Raw genomic sequence first — 19,692 nt, 5'->3', positions numbered from 1 at the left:
TATACCTTCCTGTATCCCAATGACTCTTAAGTTTGGTCTCTTTATGTTATCCCATATTTCTTGGATGTTCTGCTCATGGTTTCTTAACAGTCTCGCTGAGCTGTCTATGTTCTTTTCAAGTTGAAATACTTTGTCTTCATTGTCTGATGTTCTATCTTCTAAGTGTTCTACTCTGCTGGTAGTATTCTCATTTGAGTTTTTAAGTTGGTTTATTGCTTCCTGCATTTCTAGGATTTCTGTTTGTTTGTTTTTTATAATCTCTATCTCCCTATATAGTTGATCTTTTGCTTCTTGGATTTGTTTATGTAACTCATTGTTGAAGTGATCTTTCATTGTCTGATTTTGCTGTCTAATGTCTTCCTTGAGACTCCAGATCATCTGAAGCATGTATATCCTCAATTCTTTATCTGACATTCCATCTGCTGCAGCTATTACCTCTTCTAAAGTTGAGTTGACCTGCATTACTTGTGGTCCTTTCCTTCCTTGTCTTTTCATACTGCTCGCGTTTCTTTCTGCTTGGTGAAACTGTTGTGTTGTTGAATTTTCCCCCTATATATTTACAGTGCTCTTGTATAGTTGCAATGTCTCCCTTGTGGGGGTGGGTGGCGGCTGTGCTCCTCCTCCAATTGGGGTGATCTATCTCGCCGGCGGGCCGCTGGGCCCCTTCTCCAGGTCGCGTGGTCTGCCTACCTTGCGGGCAACAGCTGGGCCCCTCCTCCAATAGGGGTGATCTTTCAACTAGGCCGGCGTGCTGCCGGGCCCCTTCTCCGGGACGCGTGGTCTGCCTACCTTGTGGGCGGCAGCTGTGACCTTCCTCCAATTGGGGTGATGTGTCTATCATACCGGCGGGCCGCTGGGCCTGTTCTCCTGGTAGGTCGCAGGTCTGCCTACCTTGCAGGTCCGGGCGGTGGCTCTGCCCCTCCTCCAATTGGGGTGATGTGTCTACCACACCGGCCGGCCGCTGGGCCTGCTCCGCTGGTCGGTCGCAGGTCTGCCTACCTTGCAGGCTTTGGCGGCAGATCTGCTCCGCCACTCCTCCAATTGGGCGATGTGTCTACCACGCCGGTGGGCCGCTGGGCCTGCTCCCCTATTTATTTCTTTGGTTACAATTTCTTTCAAATATTTTATCAATTCTCACTCTGATTATGAAAGAAGCAAAAAATCATTCTACTCTGCAGTATTTATTTTGGGAGCATTTACCTAGTAAATCTCCTTATTGGCATAAGAAAATATATTTCCCTGGAAACCAGAAGTTGCACAATAGTCCTAGCCCTCCAGAGCACCAGGGGATTAAAAAAATCCTCATTATTAAAATCCGATTATTCTACTTTTATGTCACCTCCTTTGCTATAAATGAGGGCTAGTTCAGCCGCCAGAACACAGAATGACACAGATACAATGTGATGTGTCAACCACTCATGTTTCCCTTTTATGAGATCAACTTTTATAACTTTGCAGTTAACTTACCAACAGACTATAAAACTAGGCTTATTGGAAACAGATACATCAACCCTGAGGCACCACTTGTCAATGTCTGATTCCAATGTCTCCTGGAATTAGAGAAGAATCAGAGAGTTTATCCTCAAAGAGAAATCCAATGGTGATAGCAGCCTGAGTTTCACCCAACAAAGTGTTGACACCTGTACTGGGTCACCCTGGGCAATGCTCCTTGTGAGAAATACCCACTCTGGGTCTAATCATAATTCGTATAATATTTATGAGTTTTGTACCATGGCCTGACTGCTTATTCCAGTAAAATAAGACTCCAGAATGCAGCCAAATATGACCCTCAAAAATATTGTCTAGTCTATTTGTGGCCACAGATATGTTCCTTCTTTTGTGATTCCTGAATGCATGGTGGAGCATGGGGCCAGCTTCAACTTCAAAGGAAGTATTCAAAGCAGATGCCTCTTTGGCTCTGAACTGCCGAGGGGAAGGCTTGCATGCCTGTTTTCATGCGCATTCTATTCTACCCTATCTAGTCTATCTCATCTTTGCTGCATGCTCAGAAGCCACTGTCCCTGCATTGCTCTCCTGCTGTACAAGTGGATCTTTGAGACCCATTGATGGAAAGAGCTGGGGAGCCTCCCTATTGCAATAGCTTTGTTCCCTTTATGGGTGTGCCCTGGTTTGTGCATGAATTTCATCAATATCTGGGCATTCAGCTGCAGATGAGAAGCAACTCTGCAGTTTCATGATGCAGGCACTGCTAGAAAACATGTCTCCATGGCAACCCGCGTTACCTCATCCACAGGATTCAGATGTTACTGACCACAGAAGCAATTTTTTTCCTCAAATGTAAAACAAGCATTAGCTATGTCTATAGATCCCAAAGAGGCTTGCTTGCTTGTTCTATCTGTCTGCTCAGAGCTGGGACAAACGTCATATGTTTGGGGAGCATTTTGTTTATAGACAACAATTCCCACTATGACACTGCCTTAGCACACAGAGATTTCTTTGCCACAAAAATAAGAAGGGTTCTTGCAGGGAAGAAGTGTCATTATTCATCTCTGTTCTAGTCTCTCCTGTTGCCAAAGAGTTGTTTTAATGTTTTTAATCCAGAATTCATATTTTCTCAGCCTCAGCAGGATCTGGCCCACTCACACTGGATTAGGGCTATTCATGGGAAACCCAGGTGCTTGGGCTGGGAGTAGAATTGACTGATGCCTAAATGACCTTTCACCTCTTCTGTCCAGACTGGAATGGTTAACTCCAGGCAGCATGTGGTTAACACTTACCCACCCCTATTAGCATGCTGGTGATTAGCATATCCAGTAGTCTCTGCAACTCCCCAAAGACCTAAAGGAATTGTTAGAAAATATTGGAGAAAAAGAGATGTCATTCCTCTACATCAGTAGTTCTCAACATAGGAAGAAGGAGGGGATTTGTCCCTAAGGGTGCATTTGACAATGTCTGGATACCATATCTTGTTGCCACAACTGGGAGACAAGTAGTAGTGGCATTTGATGGGCACAGGCCATGATGCTGCTTAGTTAGAATCCTATAAATATGTCTAATAGTGTACAGGACTATCCTTCTGACCCTACCCCAACAATAAATGATCCAGTTCAAAATTTACTAATGCTGAGGATGACGTTGAGAAGCCTTGTTTTGCACGGTCATATTGGAAATCCCATAAGGTGCGGTTACACAGCCGATCTGATCTCTATTATTACCAATGGAAGGGCAAGCAATGGGTTATTTATTCATTGTGTGAATAAATGCCTGTAAGTATACTCACCAGGGAACTCCAGTACATAGAAGTGCTTTCTTGTGACAGGGAGAGTTTTCAGTGTATACTAATCCCTCCTGGAAAGACTTTCTGTCTCTGAGTTATGATCTCGGCCTACATTGTCTCACACTGCCTCTCTGTTCTTAAAATTCCTTTCTGCACAATTCATGAGAACATAAATCCTTCCTTTAAAGTCTAACCAATAAGACTTCCAGAAAATTAGATTCTTCATTTTAAAAAATGTCATTTGAAACAATATGCTTGCTTCCAACTCTCTCTCTCTCTCTCTCTCTCTCTTCTTCCCCCCTCAATCTTAGGACTGGGAAATGTATGGAATGACTTCAGAATCTCACCTCATGGCCCATCTGTAGTCTACTGTTTATGCCTAATTGGCATTTCTTTGTTAACACTAGTCTTCTAGTCATGTGATCTAGAATGATTTCTTAAAATATGATTCGTATGTGGTAATGAATGTGGCCAAAAGTTTTGTTTGTTTGTTTTCCTTACTGATGGAAAGAAGAAGAGGAAGCATGAGGGAACACATGCTACAGCATCCATTGGTATGGGAGCCAGCAACACATCACACCAGGCAATTTCTCTGGCCACATCACTCCAATTCCTACTGCTGGCTTTCTTGCTTTTCTTCCAGAGCACATGTGGCTAAGTCATATCAAGGCAAACTTAGGTCAAGATAACAATCATCTAGGTCCTCTGAATATCACAGCCACTTGCTCATCTGCATGGTGGAGGATGACATCAGGCTGATGGAAGAATTTTGCTTAACTTCTCACTCAGGACAGTGGACTGGGCCGAACACATTGTAATTGGGGGTTCCATGTTGGAAAGACGGTGGTTCTCTGAAAATTGCCACTAATTGGAGAGCATGATTTTGAATGTTCCACAGAGTTTCTGCTCCAGTTCCTTGTAGCTGTTACACCTAAGAAAACAATTAAGATGTTCAAGATAAGATGGTGTTTTGGAAGTTGACAAAGATACATTAACAAGTTAGGCCTAAGTACACGGAAGAGGAAAGGTGATTGCAAGAAGCTGCAGTATCAGAGCACCAACTCACAGGGAGGATTTAAAGAAGAAACTCAGATTAGGGGGCTCTGAATTGCAAGTATGCTTCACAACCAAATTGCCTCTGTATACAGAGGGAACCAAAGCAGCAGGAGAAGGTCTCTGAGCATCTGCACAATCCTCTAGCATCCAGCATTTCCATGCAGGGAAGGAGCAACACACCAAATCAGGAACTGGAAGAATAACCAATTGATGTTTGTGGTACAGGCTAAGCCTGACAGGTTCCTCCTCTCTGGGTGCATCACAAGTTCTTATTTTCCAGGAAAGAACTTGATTGGTTTATTTCATCACTTCTTTGTTGCTCCTGTTGAACAGAATTTGTTTCTGGATTCAACTGTAACCTAGAGAGCAGGTTTGGCCCCACTCAACTCCCCTCCTCCAGTAGCCAGTTTCTACAAAATGATCTGCCTGTAGCACTTTCCAATGGGGTTAGCCAAGAGTGGAGTAGGCCCTGGTTGCTTCAAGGATTCTCTCTCCAGTGCAGGGTCCAGTTTAAGGTTTCACCACTCAAGCCCCTCACTCCTAACTTGAACTGTTGTTACCCTCATACAACACTCTGCAGCCTGAGGCTGGAAGAATAGACCCATTTGTAATAAAAGGAGAACCCTCTTGCATTTTCTTGCAGAGCCTGTCAGCAACTTAGCTACACAAAGCCCTAGAGGCATTGAGCTGGCCCCTTCTGTTAAGGAGAGTCAGCAAAACCATACAGATGTTTTTCTGAGAGCTGTTCTGGTCAGGGCTAAGGGATTTAGATCTGCCTGGTATCACATAGCATGGGAAGGTAGGAAATTCTCTTTGGGGATCAGGAAGTATATTACATGAAATAAAGATGTAAGTGTGTTCTTTTTGGATTAGGCTATGTTTTTCCCTTCTATTTTTCTTTATATAACCTTATCACTTAGTTGCCTTTATTTCTTTCCTCTCTGTCTTCCTTGGCTCCCAACCCTGCTCTGGTTTTGCACGACAAATTCAACTCATTGGGAAGCTCTAAATTAAATAATTTCTAACTTCTCTCCACTCCAACCTCATTTGATAAGTCTTATCAAGGGCTTTATGACCTCGTTTTCTTATCCAATACAGAAATGTCCTACTTGACATAGATTTTCAGATCTTGAGAGACCTGACTTACAATCCAAATGGCCAGAGAATAGGGTGCTGTATTAGAGTTCTTCAGAGTGACAGAACCAATAGATGGATGGATAAATGTATAGATGATTAATAGATAGATAGATAGATAGATAATAGATAGATAGATGGATAGATAGACTCTCAGAGGCTCATTGTGTTGAAGGCTTTGTCCCCAGCTAGTGATACTATTGGGAGGTGGAGGAAGCTTTAAAGGTGGGATCTATTTAGAGGAAGTAAATCACTGGTGGCATGCCTCTGAAGGATATATCTTATTTCCATCCCTTTTTCCTGTTCTCTTTCTCTCTTTGTTTCTGGCTACCTTGAAGTGAATAACTTTGCTCCACCATGCTCTCTCTACCAAGATGCCTCTCCACCTCAGGCCCAGAAACAGCAAAAAGACCATGGACTGAAGCCTCTAAAACCATGAGCCAAAATAAATATTTCCTCCTTTAAGTTGCTTTTTCTAAGGTATTTTGTCACAGCAATGGAAAGCTGACAAACATAGACAATAGATAGATTATAGATGGTAGATAAGTAATACATAGTGTTTTAGTCAGCTTTTTTTGCTATTGTGACTAAAGGACCAGACCAGGACAATTATACAGGAGAAAAAGTTTATTTGAGGGCTCACAATTTCAGAGGTTTCAGTCCATAGAAGGCTGGCTCCATTTTTCAGGGCTTGATTTGAGACTGAACATTATGGTAGGAGAATGTGGCAGAGGAAAGCAGTTCACATCATGGTGATCAGGAAGCAGAGAAAGACTCCACACCCAAATACAAATATATACCCAAAGCCATGTCCCAATTCCCACCTCCTCCAGCCACACCATACCACTTCAGTTATGACTCAATTAATCCCTTTCAGGGGATTAAATCACTGATTGAGTTAAGATTCTTAAAACCCAATCATTTCTCCACTGAACCTTCTTGCATTGTCTCACACGTGAGATTTTGGGAGACACCTCAAATCCAAACCATAACAGATAGATTAATAGAGAGAGAGGGATTTATTAGGGGAATTGGCCCAAATGATTATGGAGGCTAAGAAGCCCCACAATACACCATCCACAAACTGAAGAACTAGAGAAACCAGTAGACTGTCTGAGATCAGGTCTAGAACCCAGACAAGTAGATGGTGTAGCTCTTAGTCCAGGTCAAAGACTTGAGAACACACAGAGCTACTCATGCAAGTCCTGGAATCTGAAGGCCAGCAATCCTAGAGTTCTCATGTCCAAGGGCAAGAAAATAAGGATGTCTCAACTCCAGAGTAAAGAGAGAAAAAGAAAGCTTGCCTTCCCTCCACCTAAAAAGGAATAAATGTTTTAGCCAGGCCTGCAACTGACTGATGGTACGCGACCACACTGGTAAGAGAGAACTGCCCTATCAGAGCACTGATTCAAATGCTGGTCTGTATTGGAATCACCCTCACAGATATACCTAGAAATAATGCTTTACCTGCTATCTGGGTACCCCTTAATACAGCTAAGTTGACACTACAATTAACCATCATAAGCACACAGTACATAGGCCCAGGGCACAACTTTCTTTAATGCCCCAATTCCTGCTATCATGATGGCTACTGTGCCAACAAGTCCGTTGTGCCCAATTTTAAGCCATCTCTGATCACATTCTGTGTCCGTCAGCAAAGTAGAGTTAAAGCTTATCTTGATGCTGCATTCTGGGAAAGGTCTGCAACCCTTCGTGAGAAAGCTGCAGATGTGCAGCCTGGCCCTTCATGTTTCCCTTGCTTTCCTGCACTTCAGGGAAGCACTGTTTCAGCTATATAAAAACTGTTGCCACATTCCTGTGCCCCAGTAGAATTAGGCCCTTTTTCTCACTGAGATGAAAAGGTGCTGCCTAAAGTAACAGCATTGCTGAAGTGTCAGTGTCTCCAATAAGCAGCAGAAACCCTCTCAAACACAGGATCTGCTTCTCTGAAAGCGCCGGGCACTCAGTGCTGTCTGAAGTTCTGTAACTGCTTACGAACACAACTACAATACACTCGAGACAGGCATTGAAATGTTCACATTCGTGGGAAATCATAAGCCTCCATAAAATCTGAATACCTTTTAAGAAAATGGGTTAAAACCCCACTGCTACCATTGGCCTCCTTCTCACTCTGCCCACCCAGGCTCAACTGACCTCCTAAGTTTCTGTTGGGGAGAGGTTTAGAGGGGGTAGTGTGGGATAAGGAAAGATCAGGAAGAACTAGAAACCTAGAAAGGAAAGACAAGGAAAGACAAAGCACATCCTCTTCCCAATTTGATCGAGCCCTCTCTGCTGGACCCTGTTTCCTTACTGACTTTCCCCTGGCTTATCTCCTGGGTCAGCCTCCCTGGGCTCATGTCACCCAGCCAGCAGGTGAACACAGCTCTCCCCATCCCTACTTCCAACTCACTCACTAGCTTCAGACCAAGTGGCTCCATCCTGAAACTGAGAAACGAGCCTGTGTCCCTGTATATTAGGGTTCGACTTCTTCATTAAGTCCAACTTCTTCTTTTTTTCAGGAAATCTTGAAAAAAGCAGAAATGAAGGAGAAGAAGGCAAGGAAGAGACAAGACCCAGGATGAGGAAATGGAAAGCAGTATAACAATCTGTTGGCATTAGAATTGGTTATACTGTGCTAGCCAGACCAAATTATGATACCACGTATTTTTACATGGTAACAGTCCTGTGCCTGTTTTCCATTCATTCCTCCCAGTCCAAGAACTACCTTCTTCACAGGGCCAACCCCTGCAGGCTGCAGTTCTCAAACTCCCTTGGCAGCTGAGTTCTGGCTGGGTCAGCCCTGGGAACAATGGCAGGAGACAGGAGGGCACGCAGGAGCAGAGGAAGAGGCGGGGTCTCTCTCCTCCCGCTCTGCCTTGGGTGGCATCTGTAATAGAGACCAGGTTTCCTCCCAGCCTCCAGTCCTGCAGTAGTTCCAGCTTTCATCAGGAGACTGTGAAATATAGGAATGCCACCTCTTCTCTTCATGCCTTCTGCCCTGGAGCTGATAGTGGTTTCCAGCATCTGTTAATCTCTGGGTTACCACATTACCACGAATCCGGCTTCTCAGTTCCACCAGCCATTCCCTGCATTACATTCCCTCTATTTAAAATACCTGTGGCTGATCCCATCTGACACCTTACATAATTTGCCCATCGTATTACTTGATATTGGCATGTGAGCATGTGTGCACAAACACACACACACACAACACAACACACACACACACACACACACACACACAGCTTTTCTTAATAGACCCTACAGGAAAGAACTAAGGCATTTATGAACTGGATCTTAAGGGAAGATAGAATATTTTTGCAATCACTTTCTTCAAAACTGACTGGAAGGAAGGCTCTGCCTAATTGCCTTTCACTTGTCTACTTTCTTTTTGGGGTTTTGGCACCCTCCTCATGTGGACAAGTGGAGGAAGGCCCTAGAAGTTGACCTGGTGAAATTGACCTTAGATCTCATCTCACATACCAAGACAATCCTGATTCCATGGAAAACCCCCATGACTGAGCAGCTTCCTCTTGCTTTAGAAAGTTTAACATTTTGATTGTTTTTCTTCTTCCTATGATGTAGCTGGACTTGGTAGATATGATACTCAAGCTATTTTAAAATGTGACTCAGACACCAGGCCATGTAATCCTGTTTTTATAATTCTGTGGTTAAATGTGCACCTTCAAAATGTATTTGTTGGAACTGTTTAAACATTGTTTTATTTTAAACATTGTTTTATTTTATTTTAGTTATACGTGACATTGGAATGCATTTTGACATATCATACATACATGGAGTATAATTTCCCATTCTTGTGGTTGTACATGATGTGGAGTTATACTGGTCATGTATTCATATATGAACCTAGGAAAATTATGTCTGACTCATTCTACTGTCTTTCCCATTCCCATTCCCACTCCCTTCCCACCACTCCTCCCCATCCAATTCAGTGAATTTCCACTCATCCCCCATCCCAACCACCTTTATTTTGAGTCAACATCCATGTATCAGAGAGAACATTCAGCCTTTAGTTTTTTGGAATTGGCTTATTTCACTTAGCACAATAGTCTCCAGTTCTATTCATTTACCAAAAAATGCCATAATTTTATTTTTCTTTATGGCTGAGTAATATTTCATCATGTATATATACCATATTTTCTTTATTCATTCATCTGTTGAAGGGCACCTAGGTTAGTTCCATAGCTTAACTATTGTAAATTGAGCTGCTATAAACATTGATGTGGTATATCACTATAGTATGCTGATTTTAAGTCCTTTGGGTATAAATGGAGGAGTGGGATAGCTGGGTCAAAAGGTGGTTCCATTCCAAATTTTCTGAGGAATCTCCATGCTGCTTTCCATAGTGGTTGCACCAATTTGTATTCCCACCAACAATGTATGAGTGTACTTTTTCTCCTATACCCTCACCCACTATTATTGTTGCTTGTATTCTTGATAATTGCCATTCTGACAGGAGTGAAATCTTAGAATAGTTTTGATTTGCATTTCTCTAATTGAAGTAGTTGTTGAATATTTTTTCATATATTTGTTGGTTGATTGTATTTCTTCTCCTGTGAAGTGTCTGTTCAGTTCCTTAGCCCATTTGTTGATTGGGTTATTTTTTGTTTTGGTGTTAAGTTTTTGATTTTTTTATATGTCCTGGAGATTAATGCTCTATCTGAAGTGCAGGTGGCAAAGAGTTTCTTCCATTCTTTGGGCTCTTTGTCCATGTTCTTGATTGTTTCCTTTGCTGTGAAGAAGCTTTTTAGTTTGATGCCATCCCATTTATTGATTCTTGATTTCATGTCTTGTACTTTAGGAGTCTTGTTGAGGAATTCAGTTCTTAAGTCAACTTGATGGATATTTGGGCCTGCTTTTTCTTCTAGTAGGTGCAGGGTCTGTTCTAATGGGCCTTGATCCACTTTGAGTTGAGTTTTGTGCAGGGTGAGATATAGGGTTCTAATTTCATTTTGTTATATATTGACTTTCCAGTTTTGCCAGCACCATTTGTTGAAGAGGCCATCTTTTCTCCAATGTATGTTTATGGTACCTTTGTCTAGTATAAGATAACTGTATTCATGTGGATTTGTCTCTATGTCTTCTATTTTGTACCATTGCTCTTCATGTCTGCTAATACAATGCCATCTTTGTTACTATAGCTCTATAGTATAACATAAGTTCTGGTATTGTGGTGCCTCCTGCTTCACTTTCGAGCTGAGGATTTCTTTGACTATTCTGGGTCTGTTATTTTTCCAAATGAATTTCATGACTGCTTTTTCTATTTCTATGAAGAGTGTCATTGGTGCCTTAGTAGGAATTGCATTAAATCTGTATATCACTTTTGGTAGAATAGCCATTTTGACAGTATTAATTCTGCCTATTCAAGAATATGGGAAATCTTTCCATTTTTTAAAGTCTTCTTTCATTTCTATCTTTAGTGTTCTATAATTTTCATTTTAGAGGTCTTCCACCTCTTTTGTTAGATTGAATCCCAAATATTTTTTTGAAGCTGTCATGAATGAAATAGTTTTCATAAGTTCTTTTTCAGGTGATTCATCACTGATGTATAAGAATATGATTGTTTTATGTGTGCAAATTTTATATCCTATAGCTTCACTGAATTTATTTATGAGTTCTAGAAGTTTTCTGGTAGAGATTTCTGGGTCTTCTAAATATAGAAACATGTCATCCGCAAATAAGGATAATTTGAGTTCTCTTCCTATTTGTTTCCCTTTAATTTCTTTCTTCTGGATAATTGCTCTGGCTAGAATTTCCAGGATCATGTTGAATAGAAGTGGTGAAAGAGGGCATTCTTGTCCTGTTCCAGTTTTTATGCAGAATACTCTCAATTTTTCTCCATTTAGAATAATGTTGGCCTTGGGTTTCTCATGTGTAGCTTTTACAATGTTTAGGTATGTTCCTACTATCCCTAGTTTTTCTAGTGTTTTGAACAGGAATGGATGCTGTATTTTCTCAAATGCTTTTTTTTTTTTTGCATCTATTGAGATGATCATGTGATTCTTGTCTTGAAGCTATTGATGTGAGTGAATTTCATTTGTTGATTTCCGTATGTTGAACCAACTTTGGTTTTTGAATCATGATCACCTGGGATGGTGATCATGGTATACTATATTTTTAACATTTTTTGAATGTGATTTGCCAGCATATTATTAAGAACTTTTGCATCTATGTTCATCAGGGATATTGGTCTGAAGTTTTATTTCCTTGATAAGTCTTCGGTTTTTGAATCAGGGTGATATTAGGTTTATAGAATGAGTTTGGAAGGGTTTCATCCTTTTCTATTTCATGGAATAATTTGAGGAATATCAGTGTTAGTTCTTCTTTGAGGGTCATGTAGAATTTGGCTGAGAATCCATCTAGTCCTGGGCTTTTCTCCATTGGTAGGCTTTTCTCCATCTTCTATTTCTCTCCTTGAAAATGATCTGTTTAAATTGTATGTATCCTCCTGATTCAGTAGTTCATGTATCTCTAGAAATATGTCAATGTCTTCAAGATTTTCTATTTTATTAGAGTATAAATTTTCAAAACAGTTTCTAATTATCTTCTGTATTTCAGTGGTGTCCATTGTGATATTTCCTTTTTCTATTTCATCATGCAAATATCTCTCCTCCTTTTTTATTCCCATTGGCACTGTGGGGAGCAAGGCACAGGAAATCCAAACCAAACTGCTATATTTGCCTTTACTACTTCTCCCACTTAGAGCTGTGATTCTGCTTACACCATTTGAGCACCAGTGTTGGATTAGAATTGATAAGCCATAACTATGAATGCCATTGCCCTGGTCAAAGATCTTCACTGAACTCTCCTTTGTCCATGGAAGACAATTTAACTGAACCAAAGTTCTCCTCAACCTACCTCTGTAGCCATATCCCTTCATGTATCTAAGTCCTGGCTCACTCATCACACCCTACCAGTGTCCTGGGGTTTCCCATCCCCATGTCCTCACTGTTCTCTCTTGCCCTGTTTCTGCTTTCAAGACCTAGAGAAAATGCAGCTGTGTACTGGAATTCAATCTTGGAGTCTTTCAAATGACTGTGATTGTCTCTTGTTAAAACAAACAAACAAACAAACAAACAAACAACAACAACAACAAAAAAACATAGATCTAGTACCCTGAACTAGAAGAGAGGGTTTTCCCAGCTTCCCAGACACCTCAAGGGGCCTATGCTATTTTTGGTGGGGGTTTATAGAAAGAAGACAGACAGACCTTGAAGAACACCTACCAGATAATCAGAGGAACAACTCTGAGTCCAAAAGAACTCATACACAAGTGATTTCTGCTATTCTGTACCTACATGTACAGTGTACATCTTCATATGTGAGATAGTCCTTATGTGGACTGAACATGAAATTAACATAATAAGTAATATTCATTAGGATGAAGCTGCCTGAACAGGACTTGAATAGAAAATTGTCTTTATTTAAGGAAGACAAAAACCTCCATAGGCCTCCCTAGGTTAATGCAAACATATCAGAGAAAAGAGAAAGATGTTCTGCATAAAATAAAGAGGCAAATTTTTAGTTTTTGCTCTTTACAAAAAAAGGGAAAGAAAAGAGACCAGACAATGGCAAAATGTTTGTACTAGGATGAAGATTAGTGAAATTATATGGGGACAGTGTGGCTTAAGCACATTTTAAGAATAGTGAAGCCCTCTCTGCGACTTGGGGTTGCTTGTGTTTCTATTTTATACACCCATTTATTACCCCTTTCTCCTCACCAAAACTTCAGAAACGTCTAAGAAATCCATTTTCTGTTGCTACAACAAAATATCTGAGACTTAGAAATTTATAAAGAAAAAAGAGGTTTATTTAGGTCATAGTTCTGGAGACCGAGAAGTCACTGGCACCTCCTCACCATCTGGTGAGTTCCTTCTTGCTGCCTCGTGACATGACAGAAGGCATCACACAGTGAGACAGAGCAATTGTATCAACTCAGATCTCTTCTTTCTTTTTTTATAAAACCACTAAAGCACTCCTTGGGCCCTCACCCTCATGATCTCATTTAACCCTAACAACTTCCCAAAGTTCCTATTTTCAAGTTAGCACGTGAGTTTTGAGATTGAGTTTTCAACACATGAACTTTTGAGGGATACATTAAAACCATAGTATCTTCTCTGTTCATTTTTATTTTTAGATATAGGGGTAAGTTTATTTTGTTGGTTTGATTTCATTTCGTTTCTGTTGGTTGGTTGGTTGGTTGGTCTCCTTAATTCCTATAATGGCCAGAGTTATAAGGAATATAAATGGAGCCAAAGTGGTAAGCAGGGAAAATGTCACCCAGGAAGCAGGAGAGGCCTTGACAACACAAACTTCATGTTGTACCCTCCCCAGAAATTTGTAGAAATCTGGGGGAACATTTTGGAAATCCATTGGCAAAGGCAATTGGGTAGTCCCTGCTGATTTTGCCTAATCTCAAGAGAGGCAGGACAGACTTTGCTGACATCTAGAAAACAAAAATACAGAATGTAAAACCATAAATATATACCATCGTTTTTCAAAAACTAATATATCTCAGCCTTCATACATTAGACACACACACCCAACACATCCAGAGACAGAATGGAATGCTGTGAGGAAGGAATGCTTACCTTAGAAAAATATGACCCAAGAAACGCATTTCAGCATTCCCTCTCCACCCTTCCCAAAATAATACGTTCTTTAAAATCTAGAAAAAAAAAAAGGCATGGAGAGGGAGGGCAGAGAACTTGAATAGAAAATTAAGGAATTTTTTAAATGGTAGGAAAATATATATTAGAATAGAAACGGTCTAAAGCTATGAAAATAGGCAAATTCAATAAAGAATGGGGACAAAGATACTCCAATATTTAAGGGTATAAATTTGAAATATATCTTATTTACAAAGCATTCTAAGTATATTTAGAAAAAATACATTGAATTAACTGATGTATTTAATGGCTTTTTTTTTCTAGGCAGAGAAACCTTGGAGGATCAATCTGTTATTATGCCAAGTTTTTTTTTTTAATATTTTTTAGTTGTAAATGGATCTTTCATTTCATTTATTTATTTATTTATATGAGGTGCTGAGGATCAAACCCAGGGCCTCACACATGCCAGGCAAGTGCTCTAACACTGAGCCCCTGTACACAGGTCTAATAGGTGCACAAGTCAAGTAGTACACTTCCACTTCTTTCAAAGAGGCCCTCATCCAATTCCTCTAGGATGGATCAGCCTGCTGTCTCCATGCTTTGCCAATTAGTACTCTGCCCCCAAATAGGCTTCAGTGATTCTGAAGAGGCCATGTAAACATCCACTGTATGTTAGGTTCTGGAAGTTTGAGGAAAGAGAGACAAGGTTCCTTGGTTTCCTTTTTCTAAATCATCACCTATTGAATAAACCTCTCCTACTTTCTTCCCAGTCTTTCCAAAAGTCCTGCCTGAGCAACTCCCCAACCAATACAAGGGCTGAAATCTCTGGTGTAAACAAATGCTTCCACGTGACTCCTTCAGCAATTTCAAGCAATTTCTGTTGGCTGACTATAGCAAAAATCTTCAAGAAAGTCTCATTATCCTTAGCATTTTCTAGAATTTTGGAGGTTGAGTCCAACTGTGTTGACTTAAACTTGATGGGTTTGGGAAGCATGTAAGTTAGAAAAGATTCTACATTGGGCATAGGTCTAAAGATCCTTCACCTTGGGTCTGTTCTTGACAGCTTTCCAACCATGTACAAGGCAGTCTCTTTAGGACTCAGGTTCTTTGTCTATAGAATGATAAAACTGCACTTGATGAAATAATAAAGTTACATACAACACTCTGGATAATTGTGTCTCATTCATTATAACATTTCTGCTCTACCACAATACTAAATGATATGTACATTGTAATTTTTTTGCATTTTCAGACAAATTCTAAAACTCTCTTTTCATCTGAATATTTTTAGACTCTAGATAATTAAGTTTCATACTCATTTAGATTCTTCTTTTTCTGCAAAATTCCTTGAATTTATTTTTTAAAGGCATTTATTTATAGGCATTTCTAAAATGAAGAGACATAATTACCCAATGAATTCAGGAAGCAAGTTTTCTAATTTAGATGTTAAAACTATTTCTGATTACACTGATGATCTCCCCATTCTTCTTAAATTCACTGGTTGTTCATTTTTCTGTTTTTCTGTACCACTGTAGACTTGATTCATTTGCTCCCTTCAAGGAGACTCAATTTCAGATGTATCATTACATTGACTTCCGCATGCCCATCTCAGGATTAGGTCAGACAGAAATGGGTAGTGATGACATCCAAGCAAGAGAGTTATTCTCCCCATTTGTGAAGTCCCCACTCAGTACAAGTATTTTTTTAAAAAAATACATTGAATTGACTGGTATAATTTAATGTTTTCTTTTTTTTTCAAAGTAAAGAAAGCTTAGAGGTTTTACTAGTTGTTATGTAAAGTTTTAATAGGTGCACAAGTCACATGGCATACATTTGGTGGATCTTCTAAACCCACAGAGAGATGGTTCTCCATCTGTGAAGTCCCACTCAACATAATCAACTGAGGTAATCTAGTTTGAATGACTGTGTTTCTCCTTGCTAAAATTCATGTTGTAACTTAAACTCCAGCATTAAAAGAGGGGGGTGTATTTAGGAAGTGACTTAGACTCGGGGGCTCTGGGAACTAGCCAGGGTTCTTTGTCCTTCCACCATCTGGCATGTGAGGATACCATATTGGAAGCAGAGACAAGGCCTTCATCAGACACTGAACCCACCAGCACTTTGATATTAAGCTTCCCAGTCTCGAAATCTGGAAGCACTGAATTTATGCTGTTTATAAATTAACCAGTTTAAGGCATTTTGTTATAGCAACCTGAATGGACTGAGACTACAGATATTTATATTGGCTTATCCCAGAATCAGGGAAGGCTGTTTCACATTGAATCAAGTGAAATTGACTGGAGCCTTTAATTGGGAATTGGTCATGGATGGCCTGCTTTGACACTCTGGAATTTCCAGCAGGTGCAAAATGGGGAATGAACAAAGTCTAAATCAAATGAGAAAAGCCCCAGAGATGAAGCTGACTTGGCTCAAAACTTTTATTTTGAAGCACCTGCAAGTTGGAATAATTAGAAGCCTTGTCCAACCCAAATCCTATAGGAGTCTTGGGAACCTGAGGCTGCTTAAAGGGTGATCAAGGTTCTGAAAAACTTATCATCAGGAAAGTCACAGCACAAAAGGCTTCCAGTCATCTCTAACTGTGGTTTCTCCAAAAACCCCTATAAGATATAAGACCATCTGGTTTTCCAGAGGTGAAAACTATATAACCATGTCTGAAAGACACTGGGGCAGCCAGGTGAAAAGTGAAAAATATGGTCAATTCATTCATGTCTTTTCTCCATGTAGTATAAAACAATGCTTCATTTATGCAGGTATAGCCCTGCCTTGGGGAATCAGGAGTCTTGACTCTCAGCTCTAGTTCTGTCACTTACTAGCTGTGAAATTTGGGGAATATCAATCACCCATCTCTCTGGCTTCAGTTTCTATACCTATAACATAAGGGTTGCACAGGTTGAAATTCTTTCAGCTGTAGCAAAACTATGATTCTATAAAATACACCATTTGTTATGTTGTCAAGGAGACAGCCTGAAGCTCAATTATCCTTACTCACTCCCCCAAAGGACTGACCCTGAGGCCAAGTTTGCCTTGTTTGGAAGTCCTTGCAGTTCAGGTGAGGAAAGCTGTAAGGGAAGTGGAAATGTGGGCCTGGGCTTTGGCATCTTGGCCACAGGATACTCTGGGCAAAATGTACATGCTCTTCTAAAAGGAGAGGAGTGAGGACCATGAGCCTGGAAGATAAATGAATTTTGCAATCTATACACAGAATAAATCAAGTGTTTGGTGGCTAAATTTCCAAGTGAAAGTTGTTTTTAAATCTTTAAACAGATTACATGAATTTTGTTTCCAGGCATTATTCAGGCATTGACAATTTTAAGGGAATTTATTTCCAGATTCCCAACTTAGATGTATATTATTTCTCCTTAAGAATATACCTATCTCTATAATTCATAATTCTCAACTCTCCTCAACAACTCTCTTTTGTTGTTTTTGGTTTCTTTTCTGGTTGTCTGTCACATACTCTGAATGTTACCAGGGTGCTCCGACTGTGAACACATCTCTCCTAAAGGGGAGTCCCCTGACAAGGGCATAAGGAAAATGTCCTCAGGAAATACTGAAGGGGGAGGTGCCAGACTGCATCCAGGTGACAAGTTCAGATGAAGGCTGTTGATGCCTTATTTAGAATCTAGATTCAAATATAAGATGATTGTCACAGGGATACAAGTGCATGTGGTTAGTTTTAAAAATAACAAGACTCCTAAAGCGTAAAAACGAAAATAAAGATTCAATAAATGGGATGGATTCAAACTAAAAAGCTTCTTCTCAGCAAAGGAAACAATCAAGAATGTGGGCACAGAGCCCACAGAATGGGAGAAAATCTTTACCACATGTACCTCAGATAAAGTATTAATCTCCAGGACATATAAAGAACTAAAAAACTTAAACACACACTCAAAACCAAAAAACCCAATGAATAAATGGGCCAAAGAACTGAACAGAAACCTCAAAGAAGAAATACAATTGACCAACAAATATATGAAAAAAATGTTCAACATCTCTAGCAATTAGAGAAATGCAAATCCAAATTACTCTAATATTTTCATCTCACTCCAGTCAGAATGGCAATTATCAAGAAGATAAACAACAATAAATGTTGGCAAGGATGTGGGGGAAATGGTACACTCATACATTGCTGGTGGGCCTGCAAATTGGTGCAAACATTATGGAAAGTGGAATGGAGATTCCTCAGAAAACTGGAATGGAACCACCATTTAACCCAGCTTTCTTACTCCTCAGTCTGTACCCAAAGGACTTAAAATCAGCATACTACAGCAATGCAGTCATGTCAATGTTTATAGCAGCTCAATTCACGATAGCCAAACTACTGAACCAACCTAGGTGCCCTTTAACAGATGAATGAATGAAGAAAATGTGGAACGTGGTGTATATATATATACACACAATGAAATATTAATCAGCCTTAAAGAAGAATGAAATTATAGCATTTACAGGTAAATGGATAGAGCTGGAGAATATCATGCTAAGTGAAATAAGCCAATCCTAAAAAAACAAAGGCCAAATGTTTTCTCTGATAAATGGATACTCATCCATAATGGTGGTTGGTAGGGAAAAATGAAGGAACTTTGGATTGGGCAGAGGGGAGTGAGATGTGGGGATAGGAAGGATGGTGGAATGAGACAGACATTATTACCCTATATACATGTATGATTACAGGACCAGTGTGATTCCGCACCATGTTCAGCCAGAGGAACAGCCAGAGAACTTCACTAAGTTGTGCTCCATTTGTGTACAATGTGTCAAAATGCATTCTACTGTCATGTATAACAAATTAGAACAGATAATTTTTTAAAAGATAATTTTTTTAAAAAATGAAGCCAGATTTTTTCTAACAGGAATTGTCTGATTTGCTTGATTCACCTGAAGAGGCTCTGCTATTTGGTTAAGTGGTGGATCCTGTCCATGATAAGTTAAATCTGCCAATGAAAAGTTTTGTCAAATACATAGTAAAGTGCATGATAAAAATGGCTACTATTTAAAAATATCATGTTTGTAAAAGTGTGTTGAAATTAATATTTCCTGTTTCCCAATCTTTTCCAGAATATATATGGGTAAACAAGAAGTCTAAGTAAAAGAGGAACATGAATAATAATCCTAATCAGCCTTCATGAAAACCTCTCTGGCATTGTTCCCCCAAACTGAGAAAGCAACTCTATCACCAGGAAATAAATTTTCTTTGGAAATTCAATTGGCTTTCAATGGGTCATTTTTATCAAAATCACAGAAAGATCTTTTGATTACAAATTACTAATCCTTTTTCCAAACAACTCAGACAAAGTTAAGAATCTAATAACTATGACATTCCAATTTCCCTCCATTCCTATTTATTTATATAAACAAGATTTCTCAAAACTTACCAACTATAAAAATTAAAAATAGCAATGGATTTTATGCCAAACCCTATTTTATTCTACCAGTAAATAATCATCCATATATAATCAATGGTGTTTTTTTTTTTAAGATACAGGAGTAGTAACATTTAGCCCATTAAATGATCTATTTCCATTAAAATTTTCCTTTGATATATTTAGGCTATTTTAACCAATTAAGTACTGCGGCTAAATTTTAATAACTTTTCATAAGAAGTTTTTTTTGGGG

General features: G+C 39.6%; 1 long non-coding RNA gene across 2 annotated transcripts in view; it reads left to right on the top strand.

The window, feature by feature from the left end:
- LOC125614027 overlaps positions 1-19,252 on the top strand; it is a 53,511-nt gene extending 34,259 nt beyond the window's left edge. The window contains exon 3 of one of the 2 annotated variants that reach the window (XR_007344664.1): positions 19,135-19,252. This is a non-coding gene — a long non-coding RNA (uncharacterized LOC125614027). Of the gene's footprint in view, positions 1-7,947; positions 9,186-19,134 lie in introns of those variants that run through there. The other variant, XR_007344663.1, reaches the window with a different exon arrangement.
- The last annotated feature ends 440 nt before the right edge of the window (positions 19,253-19,692 follow it).

The sequence above is a fragment of the Marmota marmota genome, unplaced genomic scaffold (assembly GCF_001458135.2).
Source record: "Marmota marmota marmota unplaced genomic scaffold, marMar, whole genome shotgun sequence".
Classification (NCBI taxonomy): Eukaryota; Metazoa; Chordata; class Mammalia; order Rodentia; family Sciuridae; genus Marmota; species Marmota marmota.
The sequence above is the reverse complement of the archived record's forward strand: the minus strand, read 5'-3'. Positions and strand labels throughout refer to the sequence as shown.